The 13,230-nt window shown below is 36.3% G+C and overlaps 1 protein-coding gene across 3 annotated transcripts in view; it reads left to right on the top strand.

Annotated features, from left to right (window-relative positions):
• Window positions 1–13,230, top strand: part of SUGCT (succinyl-CoA:glutarate-CoA transferase) — a 966,251-nt gene that overhangs the window by 692,822 nt on the left and 260,199 nt on the right. The gene's annotated exons all lie outside the window — the stretch shown is intronic.

Raw genomic sequence — 13,230 nt, 5'->3', positions numbered from 1 at the left:
ATACCATCTCACTTAATTCTCACACTTGTAAGAAAAGTATTCGTTTTAGAAATGAGAAAATTAAGATCCAGACAGATGAAGTGATTTCCATAAAGTCATAGACCTACTGAATTACAGAAGTGGATTTCAAATGTTGTTTCTACCTGATACCACTGTTCACATTCTTAACTTCTACAGCACTGTCCTTGGGGAATTTTGCCCTAATTACTGCCCATAAACATTCCTAGGATGAGCTTTGGGTAGTTTGACCAAAATAACTTCAGTATCTTGACTTAAAGATCTTCAACTTGTGATTTCCAATTTACTCTAATATTCTGCATTACTTTGAACGTCTTCCTAATTTAGATCCAGGGGAGCCCCCTTCCTTTCTGAATCTGCAGCCCTTGGTATCAAACGGCTCTTTGTTGGCATGTGGTATCTCGTTTCTTCCACATTACACAATGTAACATACGTGAAGGAGATCAGAATATAGCTGATTTACAACTTCCTTGCATGGTTTCTGAATGTTCCTTTTTCATTTTTTTTAAGTGGGAAAAATAAGCCCTATATTTAAATCTTCTCTATATACTCTAGGCAATACTTAAACATTCAACTCTTAGCAATTTGTGTTTTTAATGGGATAGGGTTTTCCTTTTGAGTCATTTTGGTAGAGTAACTTTGGTTGTCCAAACATACTCTGAAATAAGTTGGGGATTATGGTTTCAACACATGTAAGCCTAAGGCCAAAGTATGAGTAACACATGATATTTTGTTACATTTCATGAACAAACCACTGTTTTGTGGTATAATACAAAACATAGCTAAGTAGTTTAGATCACTATCAGGCATTACAAGGTTAGATTTTCAATTTATGTGATTACTCAAAGCTCATTAGAAGTATATTCTCTAGCTCAAGGGAATGCAGCCTAGAAAATTGTGGTTTCCCTTATGAAAATAGTATATTTTTAGTCCATTTATTATATTTTTAGTTTATCTCAATTATATTCCTTTGTACTTCTAGTACAATAGTTGAATTCACAAATAAACTAAAAAGTCTATCCTACCAATAAAAGGGAAAAACAGAGAAAAGACATTGTTGTTATTTATTAACTTACCCTCCGTTTTCAGAATGTCACAAATGCTCTATCGATGAAGCCGATATTGCAAATTGTACTTTTTAGGGTGAACCAACTGTGATGGGATAGAAAATCTCTGAGTTGTAGTTCTGTCTCTAGCACATACTAGAAAGTTTCTAGTTTTGGGTTTGCTTAGAAAAATGCACCCTGTTGTGCCCTGCTATTGAATGTCCCTTTGAGGTACATATATGGATACATATATTCTCCCAAAGTTGTAGTTCTGTCTCTAGCACATACTAGAAAGTTTCTGAGTTTTGGGTTTGCTTAGAAAAATGCACCCTGCTGTGCCCTGCTATTGAATGTCCCTTTGAGGTACATATATGGGATATATTCTCTTGCTGGCTCAGTGATCTTGAGTACATTATTTAACCTCTTTGAGCCTTAGTTTCTATATCTGTAAAACAATGATAATGATGGTATCTACGTAATTGGATTATTACAGAGATGAAGGTAACGTACGCAGGTACCAGAGACCAGGTCAGATGCAGGGTAGCTTCCCAATGCATGCTAAGATTCTTCTTCTTCTCCCTTGCAAAAGAAATATTATTATTACTTTATTCTTTCACACATTATTTCTTAAATTTTGTGTATGAATACTTCTAAAATTGCACTTCAAACTCTTAATCAATGACATGAAAACAACAAATTTGGACTCTTGACTGTGTATCTGATACCTGAGAATCTGACTCAATCCAGGAGACATTTACTGAGTTTTTGCTATGCATAATGCAGTGGACTGAGAAACAAGGGCTGGTTTCTTTCTACATTCTTGATATGTCCACTTTTAAAAATGCTTGTATTTTTATTTTATTTTTTTTTAAGTAAAATAAGAATGTGTTGTTGGCAATACAAGGACCATTATTCAGTAATAACCCATTTCTTTGGTTTAAAATTGAACACTGACCACATTTTAAAAACTGAAATAGGATCTTTTCTATAGGGCCTCCCTTCTTCCTGGTGAGTCTGGGGCCTTAGGGAAAAGGGCTTCAGGCTGTGGCTCTGGAAGAGGCACAAGTGAAAGAAACGTTCAGGTAGTAGCAATATACAAGTCTTACGTAGACACACATTCAATGAAATATTTTACATGTAATTTTTGAACAATCTTTTAAATCTGGCTCTGTATTTGCAGTCTCTTTAATTTAACTTGGAAATATTTAATTCTTGGAAACCTTTTCTCTTCTTGCTTTGACCATCAGGAAACTTCACACTGAATCTGTGGTCCAGCTATATTAACTTTGTGATACTTTAGCTTGGGGCTTATTTTTCTTGGCCCCAATTTTTGTGGCATGTCTTTTATTTTATTGTCTATTAGTGATCTCATAAACTTTGTTGAATAGGGAGAAACATTAATATAACAAATAAATATGTAAGAAAAAATTATAGGAAAACCTTTTGCTAAAAGAGAGCCTACTTTGCAGACGTGACAGATGTTTGCCTTGTAATGGGTAAGAAAAACATGATTCAACTTACACCTCATCTACTCTGCCTCGGAAACTACATTTGTTTTGGCAAAGCCAAAATTGAATGTTTAGAAACAGGGTATTCTGAGAAGAGACCAGCAAATCCTAGTGATTCTGGACTGCCCTTGGGATCAGAGTGCTGGTTTGAACAAAAATCCTCATTTTTTAACAGCTTATTATGTGTGGCTCCATTTTGGGCCAAGGGGATTTAGTCATGCTTATGATTTCGAATTCCAGCATAAAACTCGGTCTTGCCTCATATCAGTTTAAGATTAATTATATTAATTCTCAAAGCAACTGAGTGTGTGTCAAAGTTTCCATCAGATCGACACTCCTCTTCTGATCCGGAACCTAGGACTGGGGAAGCTGGGCAAGGAAGTGGAATTTGGGTAAAAACATGCATTATGGACATGTCCCCTGAGCAGGCTAGGTTCTGATGCACGGCCTTCACTGACCACTGTTGACAGTAGGAGTGAGCACCTTCTTGTGCATTTGCTAGACATTTCCTGGCTCTCTCAGACATTTTTGCAGTCAGGGAGCCATCAGATTTAGCAATGAAACTCCAGAATGACCATCTGCTTTGAGGTATAATTCTTTTTCCAACATTGAAAATGAAAAAACTATTAGGCTATGAGTCTGTAAACAATCAGTCATTCCCTTGTTCAAAGTAAAACAAATTAACATCATAATTTATTAGCAAATTCAGTTTTCTTTAAAGTGCCATTTATATTCCCATGCTGTATCATAACATTTAGTAATGACTCATTAAAAATAATACCCTAGGAAGTTTTCCATTTTAGATCATTGATGGTGGGATGTGATTGAAAGGGGAACAAAACATACTGGATGTCCTTTCGCAAACTTTAGGAAATAGGGTTATTGGATCTTCATGTGGAGTGTTAGTTTTGTTGTAAATCAGATGCTATCCCTACATTACATTTGCTCCATTTCTTCTCTTGACGCAAAAATTCTATGAGAAAAATGACAAGATTACAATGTTATGTAGTAGAACTGCACAGTAGTACTAATTTAGTAGCGGTAGTAACAATACTGCCACTAACAATAGCTAACTTTTCTTGAGTATCTGCTAAGCTTTTTTCTTTCTTTTTTTTTTTTTGTAGAGACAGAGTCTCACTTTATGGTCCTCGGTAGAGTGCTGTGGCCTCACACAGCTCACAGCAACCTCCAACTCCTGGGCTTAAGGCGATTCTCTTGCCTCAGCCTCCCGAGTAGCTGGGACTACAGGCGCCTGCCACAACGCCCGGCTATTTTTTGGTTGCAGTTCGGCCGGGGCTGGGTTTGAACCCGCCACCCTCGGTATATGGGGCCGGCGCCTTACCGACTGAGCTAAGCTTTTTTCTATGTACACTGTGTGTATTAGCTCACTTAGACTTCATTATTCTGTAAGGCAAACATTATTATTCTCTTCCTTTTACAATCCTATAAAGGCAGTAATTTCTATTATCTTAATTTTATAGGTGAAGAAATTAAGGCACAGACCGGGTAAGGAAGTTGTTCAAGATCACACAGCATTAAGCAGTAAAATATCTAGGCTAATCTAGATAGCTTATGTAGCATTGCAGGCTTTAATCACAGAGCTACCTCCTAATCTTTTTTTTTTTTTTTTTTGCAGTTTTTGGGAGGGGCCAGGTTTGAACCTGCCACTTCCAGTATATGGGGCCGGTGCCCTGCTTCTTTGAGCCACAGGTGTTGCCCCTAATCATTTTTTATTGTTAATACTTTATATATTTATGTCACATTAAAGGACTATTAGAAATCTTGGTTCCCCTCCCTTTTTAAAAAACATACTTTTTAATGTTTTTTAAAGTTAAAAATTTAAATTTTTTAGATTTTTTTAACTTTAAAATTCACATAAAGTGAATTAAGTTAAAATCCACATAGCTCCGTCATGAACTGGGACAGATGGAGAAGAGAGAGGAAAAAAAAAAGAACATGTGCAATGACTTTTTTCTGTACTTTTATTATTTTTTTTATTTCAAAAGCATTCTTAGCTTATAATAATGATCTTAATAATGTGTTATGAAGTTTATGTGTATACATTGATGTGTCTGATAGCTAACATTTATTAATAGGCTGTGTTAGGCATTCAAAGTTCTTTACATCTTTACTTGCATTGAAACATTTAATCCTACTATTATTTAGGTAATGTTAGAAATGATAACAATACCTTCTCTATAGGTTGTTGTGAGAAATAAATGTGTGAGAATCAAATACATGCAAAGTGTTTTGGAAAGCATGGCATATAGTAAGTGCTCAGTAAATGCTGGTTTTTATGATCCTTACAGTTGGGAAGACAGAGACTTTAGTGAGTTGAATACCTCATAGACCCTCACCTGAAATACTCGCCCTCTGAAAACCACACTCAATCATCACACTAGCAAGAAAACTCAGGACCTGTCTTTGTTTATTTTGCTAAACTAAAGCTTTTGTTTTGCTTATAAGAAGCAGCATGGTATCGAGGTTAAAATGACAGGGTCTGGAATTAGCCTGCCTAGAAGGGAAGATCAACTCTATCCCTGGATAGCTTTTTAAATTTAGGAAATTTGCCTACATTCTCTGTGCCTTGAGCTTCTCATCATATAATAGGAATGATTATAGTTTATATCTCACAAGGTAATTGTGAGGATTGAATGAGGAAAATTTATCTAAAGTTCTTAATATAGTCTCTGGCATATGGTAGCTTTCAAGCAAGATTAGCTAACATGATTAAGATTATTAAGAATAAAATTACATTTGCATCTTGCAAGTAAATTTTAAAGTCAAAGATTAAATCCTGGGAGCCAAATTCAAACAATAGCCTTATAACTATTCCATACTGTTTTTAAGCGTCTGTTCTTCTTCTCCCGAAAGCCAGAGTGGGGCTCTACCATCACAGGGTTTCCAGTGGAGCAGGTCACAATGCTGCTGCTTACACAGCGGAGTAGCCGAAGGAGCGCTGGGTGAAAATGCCCTACATGATCCACATTTATTTTGGGCACTCAGAAACTGGGTTCAGACAATTTACATAGCTCCATCATGAACTGGGACAGATGGAGAAGAGAGAGAGAGAGAAAAAAAAAGCATATGCAATGACTTTTTTCTGTATTTTTATTATTTTTTTAATTTCAAAATATTACTGAAGTGCAAATGTTTTTGGTCACAGCATTGCTTTTATTATGCTTACATCAGGGTTACAAGTATGCCCATCACCCAGATAGTGTTCATTGTATTCGTAAAGTAGGTTTTCGCCCACCCCTAGTGCTGCTCCCCAGCTTGATTTTCACTGAGTTTTACTTCAGTCTATGTACGTGTGTGCGCACGGGTTAGTTCCAATTTAATAGTGAAAGGGGTTTGGTGGTATACCCAGAGATGAGACCAGGAGATGTTCAGGCCAAGTTTGATGAAAGGTGATTAAGACTCGCTTGGGCAAAGATGGCAGCTGCACCGAGGGTGGTTGGAGGCTTGTAGGAGGAGGAAGATTCCACCGGTTGCTGGAAGGTTTTGAGGGGCTGGGGTCTTCTGGTGGAACTCTTGGGGCTGGGCCAGGTAGGCCTTTTGTTCTGGAAGGGGAGGAGGGGAAAGGCTTTAGGCCTCTAATAGCTAGTACATATGGTATTTTTTTTCTGTTTTTTTTTTTTTTTGATGCTTCACTTAGAATAATGGTCTTCAGTTCCATCCAAATCATTGCAAAAGGCCTTACTTCATCCTTTTTTATGGCTGAGTAGTATCCCATAGTATATACATACCACATTTTATTGATCCACTTATGAATTGATGGGCACTTAGGTTGATCCCATGTCCTTGCAAATATGAATTGTGCTGCAAAAAACATTCAAGTGCAGGTGTCTTTAATGACTTCTTAACATTTGGTCTTCCTTATCATGATTATTTTATTTTGAGTGTTAAATGCAAGTGGTGTGGCCTTCTTGCAGCAGCTGACCACACATATATTTGCTCTTTCCCTCCCAGTCTTATCAGGCACCCCTTATTTCTAACTAGCACATTGGTGAATGCTATGGATTACAGTTTGAATTTTATTAACTTTTGTTTCTATAGGGTTTGAATGCCCTATTTGGGCTAATTCATATGTGCATGATGTTTAGTCTCCACTCTCTGAAAGCCTACAGTTTCATTCAGGGAATTGGGGAGGGTAAAAAAGATAAACAAAAAAACCATGAACAACCCCAAGACTGTTTGTTTCAAATCCACTCTCTTTTCCAGTTGAATTTGAGGGATGTTTTTTTGTTTTTCTTGTTTTCCCTAAATTTTGTTGAGTTCTTCATGTCAGGAAGATAATACATGTTCCCACGTGACCGCAGCAGACTTCCCTGGTTTTTTCAGTATAAGGCAAGTTGATATATGCTCTGCTAAAAACGTGGACTGTTTTACATTAGTTTGGGAAGCACCGGCATGTGCAGTGTAAGCAGGCTTTTCTTTTCTGCTGGACCTAGTAAATGCTGACATGGGAATACAAATCTAGTCATCCTTAGAGAAAAGGAAAAATATTTGGGGAAATAAGCGATCCAGTTGAGGTGGGTTGTAGACTGTGTGATGGTGGAATGAGTAGGACAAGGAGGCAGCGTGCAGAAAGCCTGTTGTCCCTGCTCAGGGGAGGCCAGCGGGGAGTTCAGTAGAGTTGGATGTGACCCCTCTTCTCACCTTGCCCTCTGACGGGAGCTGGAGGCCTCTGGTGGCATTCCATTCTGATGGGGACTTGGGGACAACGTACTTAACAGGATACTTCTATTAACATTGCTTGTCCTGGCAAAGTTTAGATTTTCCCATTTGCATATAAATGAACCCAAATATTCAATAAATATTTCAATTTCAAATATGAAAGGGTATCTTTAGCGGATTACAGGTCAAATGTAATTATGCATTTTTCACACCATGCTACAAGGCAAAGGAACATTATGTCTATTTTTTAAACTATACTTTATTTATTAAATTTTTTATTCCTTCTTGTTTAATATTGGGGGAAAAAACCCAAAGACATTTGCCTCTTTTTTTCACTATTTTGAAGAAATCATCCTAAAGACTGAAATCATGCTTTTAAAAGATGGAAGAACACCATTTTAATGTCTGGCAGAATACCTTTGTCATAAGGGGCCTTAATGAATACACTTAGATGATCAAGGTTAGATGAAAGCACGGCAAGGTCATCTAGTCCTAAGCTTTGAATAAGCTCGCCTCCAAAGTCTCTGTCAACCTTGAAGCTTTATACTTTTATGGTATCTGAAGTATATCCATGAAATGTCTGCTTTTGACATATTTTTAAAAAGAAATTTGACTCTCACAGTATAAGAGCTCAGATGTCCAGTAAGATTCTGGTATAAATTCATCTGGTTTGATAATTGTGTGTGTGTGTGTGTGTGTGTGTGTGTGTGTGTGTGTGTGTGTGGTGAAATAACTGATCTGCTTATCTAGGTAACTTAGTTACTTAAAAAAAGTCACTATGATGTCACATGGAAAAATAACTCTGCCTGGGATTAAAGAGTTAAATTTAAAAATCCCAGAATATTTAAAACATCTCAGAAATTCAGTTCCATAACTTTCAAGATTTTGTCTATAGGTTCATTCTAAACACTGAAAACCAATAACTACATACTTATTTTTCAGTGGAAAACTATGACTATTTTTTCTTCTTTGTGCTTTTAGGGACATGACCCTTGCACTATTAAAAAAAAAAAAAAGCCCCCCCCAAAAAAAAAAAACAAATATATTCTTCTTTCTTACATTGTACTAGTATGTCAAAATTATGTCTTTAGGTTTTTCATAGTAAATTCATCAGGCAATCTCAAATTTTTTTGCATTAATTGCTTTTCTCCTATATAATGAAGAAGATTTCTTTTTTTACTTTAGTAAGAATTTGCTCCTAGTCACGCTGTCCATTTCATCCTTTTTCTAGTGGAGATTCTTTATGGACCCTATTACTTTCTTGTTTTAATTTTGATTGATTGTTTTCTAGGCCTGTGACAAAACTAACATCCTGAGAATTATTTTAAAAAACTCTTGAGTTGGTTTCAACATTACATATCCCTAATATCTTTCTTTTTTTATCTTATTCTTATTTTGTCAGAGTACCACTTGACATCTGTGTTTGGATGTTTTATAGACATCTCCAGTTAGTTTATCTTCCTGCTAGACTCATTCTATCCTCTGTCTTCTTCGTCTTGGCAGAGGCAACTCCATCTTTCTAGGTGCTCAGGATGCAAATCTTGAAACTCCACTTTGCTCTCCCTCATTTCACGTCTAATCCAACAGCAAACACTGCAGTCATACTGCCAAAAATGCATCCAAGTCTAACCAGGCCTCTTCTGTAACCATGTGCATCATCAGAGAGGTATTCATACTACTGTCTGAGAATCGCACATGATAAAGTAACTTTATCATTAGCAAACTGGAACTTCAGAGGGGGAAGCCAGGCTAGTAGCATGTCTTGATACATTCTGTTTAGAACATGAAATCTCAACCTTGCCCCAGCCCAAACACCCTTGGTGGCATTTAGTAGCGATTTTCAAATAATTTAGGGGTTTTCCATTTAGATAAATGGAAATAGTAAGAAGTAATTGTTGCAATTCATAATATTTATTATTTAAATAGCAACTTAGTGTATAAAGCCCCTTACATAATTACCTCATTTGATCTTCATAATATTTCTAGGTAGCTATTCTTATCATTGTTTTGCAGATAAAGAAACTGAGGCTCAGAATGTAAATGATTTGACCTCACCTTGTTAATGATGATGACATTATAATTTAAATCTGATTTTTCTGTTTCTAAATTTGATGCTGTGCGTTCCAAAAAATGTATACACATTTTAAGGGATGTTATCTATGCATTCCTTTCAAAGTTTGTGTATAGTCTAATGTGTAGTATGATGTTTTCTTGAGAGATGGCATTAACCAAATGTGTGCTAGCACCACCATGCGACTAAGGAGTGTCAAAGAAAATAGTGGGAGCACAGTTGTCATTTGAGGAGTGCTAAACCATTTTGAAGTGTTATTGGAAATTCAAGGATGTTGTGGAAATACAACAAAGGAGGGTTAAGTACACAACAGAACCCCCCACACTCTTAAGAATTGCACACATTCACGATAACTCTGAGATGCATGGCACTGTGTGCACAAGTCTGATAAGCACAAGGGAATATCTGGGAGGTCTCACACAGAAGCCAGTCCTTTGGTCCATATTGTCAAGCAGTAGTTCACGATAATCAGAAGTACTGGACACTGTGTAACCACGTACAGCACCTCTTATAATTGCAGAACTCAAATGTGACTTGTATTCATCTTTTGTTATCAGTATATCTTGAGTATTACAATTTTAATATTTTTTTCCTTCTTAAAATGTGTATGCATTTTTTTTTTGCTCCCTCTGTATTCTTTCTGTGTCATTTCTTCTGTCCTAGGACCAACCGTCTAGATTTACAGATGGAGGTTCCCATTGAACAAAACGGACACTCATCATTAGAGCTGTCCAACATTAGAATGTGCCAGAAATCTGCCATTTCTGGGACATATTCAAATGTTGGACATCCCCTACCTCCACCTTCTCTTTCATGCTGGTTAAATGTACCATGGGAGACCCACAGTGGTTAGGAGATGGATTCCTTATTTTCTTTCAGAGAGGAAATTCTGTTATTTATAAAAGACCATGGGTATATCTACTTCTATAAGTACTTGTACATCAGAGATATAATCAGACCTCTTGCGATCTCATTTTAATAGTGCTTTTTTAAATTAAATTATTGAAACCATTAAGTTGTTAATCATTACTACTTCTGCCTTGTTTATTAATTTTTTAATATCTGATATATGTATTATTTTCTTCCATCCTGTAGTACGCCAGAATATTTAAAATGTAAGCTGAAGAAATTTTCTGACAGATAGTTAAAAATATATTCCTGATTTCACATTGCCAAATGGCAATGAAACTACATCTATTAGTTTTCCCTTTTTTCCTCATTAACATTTTATATTAAAATCTAGATGAATAAATTGCCAGTTTTTATATATTATGAATGAATGTTCTTTCCATCAGGGCTACAATGGCTTTGAAATATTTAACATATATGAAAATATATGCAATTTCATGATACAGCTTTTTAAAATTTAATATAGGAGTACAACTTATTTTAGTTTTATGATCATACATAAAGTAATTCTTACCTTTTGTCTCAAAGTTTAAACCATTTAAAATTTCTTTCCCTTGAATTCCTCTGTGATGTGTCACTAGGCTCATGATTTGAGTTTAAAGTAAATATTGGAGACTTGCCTTTTCGTCTACTGTATCTTTTGGGGCAAAGGTTCTTATAGATGGCTTTAGCTCATCTTTCAAAATGCAGATATGCTTTTCTCCTTTCCCTTTTCATTAGTAGTCATGAGAGGCAGGTATTGCAGATATTAAATTGATTTATAAATTTTGTTATGTAAGAGAAATATAGGATGCTTTGGAAAGTAGTCAGAGACATTTGAATGATTTTAGCACAATGTAGTAGAAAAAGAAAGAAGAAAAAGAAAAAAGGAAGGAAGGGACGGAGGGAAGGAAAGAAGGAAAGAAAAAAAGAAAGAAAACAGTATTACAGTTGGGGACTGAATGATTATTATTAAGCTCTTTTTAAATTTTAACTTTAATTTTTTATTTTTTATTGTTGAGGATTCATTGAGGGTACAATAAGCCAGGTTACCCTGATTGCATTTGTTAGGGAAAGTCCCTCTTGCAATCGTCTCTTGCGCCTAAAAGGTGCGGCACACACCAAGGCCCCATCCCCCTCCCTTCTTCCCTCTCTCAGCTCTTCCTTTCCCCACCCCTCCCTCCTCCTTTCTCTCTCTGCTTTCCCCTTCCACCACCCCCACCATGACCTTAATTGTCATTAATTGTCCTCATATCAAAATTGAGTACATAGGATTCATGCTTATCCATTCTTGTGATGCTTTACTAAGAATAATGTCTTCCAGGTTAATACGAAGGATGTAAAGTCTCCATTTTTTTAATGGCTGAATAGTATTCCATGGTATACATATACCATAGCTTGTTAATTCATTCCTGGGTTTGTGGGCATTTAGGCTGTTTCCACATTTTGGCGATTGTAACTTGAGCTGCAATAAACAGTCTAGTACAAGTGTCCTTATGATAAAAGGATTTTTTTCATCTGGGTAGATGCCCAGTAATGGGATTGCAGGATCAAATGGGAGGTCTAGCTTGAGTGCTTTGAGGTTTCTCCATACTTCCTTCCAGAAAGGTTGTACTAGTTTTCAGTCCCACCAGCAGTGTAAAAGTGTTCCCTTCTCTCCACATCCACGCCAGCATCTGCAGTTTTGAGATTTTGTGATGTGGGCCATTCTCGCTGGGGTTAGATGGTATCCCAGGGTGGTTTTGATTTGTATTTCTCTAATAGATAGGGACGGTGAACATTTTTTCATATGTTAGCCATGCATCTGTCTTCTTTAGAGAAGGTTCTATTCTTGTCTTTTGCCCATTGATGTATGGGATTGTTGGCTTTTTTCATGTGGATTAATTTGAGTTCTCTATGGATCCTAGTTATCAAGCTTTTGTCTGATTCAAAATATGCAAATATCCTTTCCAATTGGGTAGGTTGTCTATTTGCTTTGGTTGTTATCTCCTTACCTGTACAGAAGCTTTTCAGTTTAATGAAGTCCCATTTGTTTATTTTTGTTGTTTGTTGCAATTGCCATGGCAGTCTTCTTCATGAGGTCTTTCCCCAGGCCAATATCTTCCAGTGTTTTTTCTATGCTTTCTTGGAGGATTTTTATTGTTTCATGCCTTAAATTTAAGTCCTTTATCCATCTTGAATCAATTTTTGTGAGTGGGGAAAGGTGTGGGTCAAGTTTCAGTCTTTTACATGTGGATATCCAGTTCTCTCAACACCATTTATTGAATAGGGAGTCTTTCCCCCAAGGTATGTTCTTGTTTGGTTTATCAAAGATTAGGTGGTTGTAAGATGTTAGTTTCATTTCCTGGTTTTCTATTCAATTCCAAGTGTCTATGTCTCTATTTTTGCGCCAGTACCATGCTGTCTTGAGCACTATGGCTTTGTAGTACAGCCTAAAATCTGGTATGGTGAGGCCCCCAGCTTTATTTTTATTACTAAGAACTGCCTTAGCTATATGGGTTTTTTTCTGGTTCCATACAAAACGCAGAATCATTTTTTCCAAATCTTGAAAGTATGATGTTGGTATTTTGATAGGAATGGCATTGAATAGGTAGATTGCTTTGGGAAGTATAGACATTTTAACAATGTTGATTCTTCCCATCCATGAGCATGGTATGTTCTTCCATTTGTTAATATCCTCTGCTATTTCCTTTCTGAGGATTTCGTAATTTTCTTTATAGAGGTCCTTCACCTCCTTTGTTAGGTATATTCGTAGGTATTTCATTTTCTTTGAAACAATGGTGAAGGGAGTTGTGTCCTTAATTAGCTTCTCATCTTGACTGTTATTGGCATATACAAAGGCTACTGACTTGTGGACATTGATTTTATATCCTGAGACATTCCTGTATTTTTTGATGACTTCCAAGAGTATTGTGGTTGAGTCTTTGGGATTCTCTAAGTATTTATTGGATTATAACATTTGGTTTTGAAAAAAAAAAAAATCTTTAGTAGCAAGAAGTTAAGCCCTATGTTAAAAGAG

The sequence above is a fragment of the Nycticebus coucang genome, chromosome 11 (assembly GCF_027406575.1).
Source record: "Nycticebus coucang isolate mNycCou1 chromosome 11, mNycCou1.pri, whole genome shotgun sequence".
NCBI lineage: Eukaryota > Metazoa > Chordata > Mammalia > Primates > Lorisidae > Nycticebus > Nycticebus coucang.
Note: the sequence above shows the minus strand (reverse complement) of the source record. Positions and strands in the feature narration are given on the sequence as shown.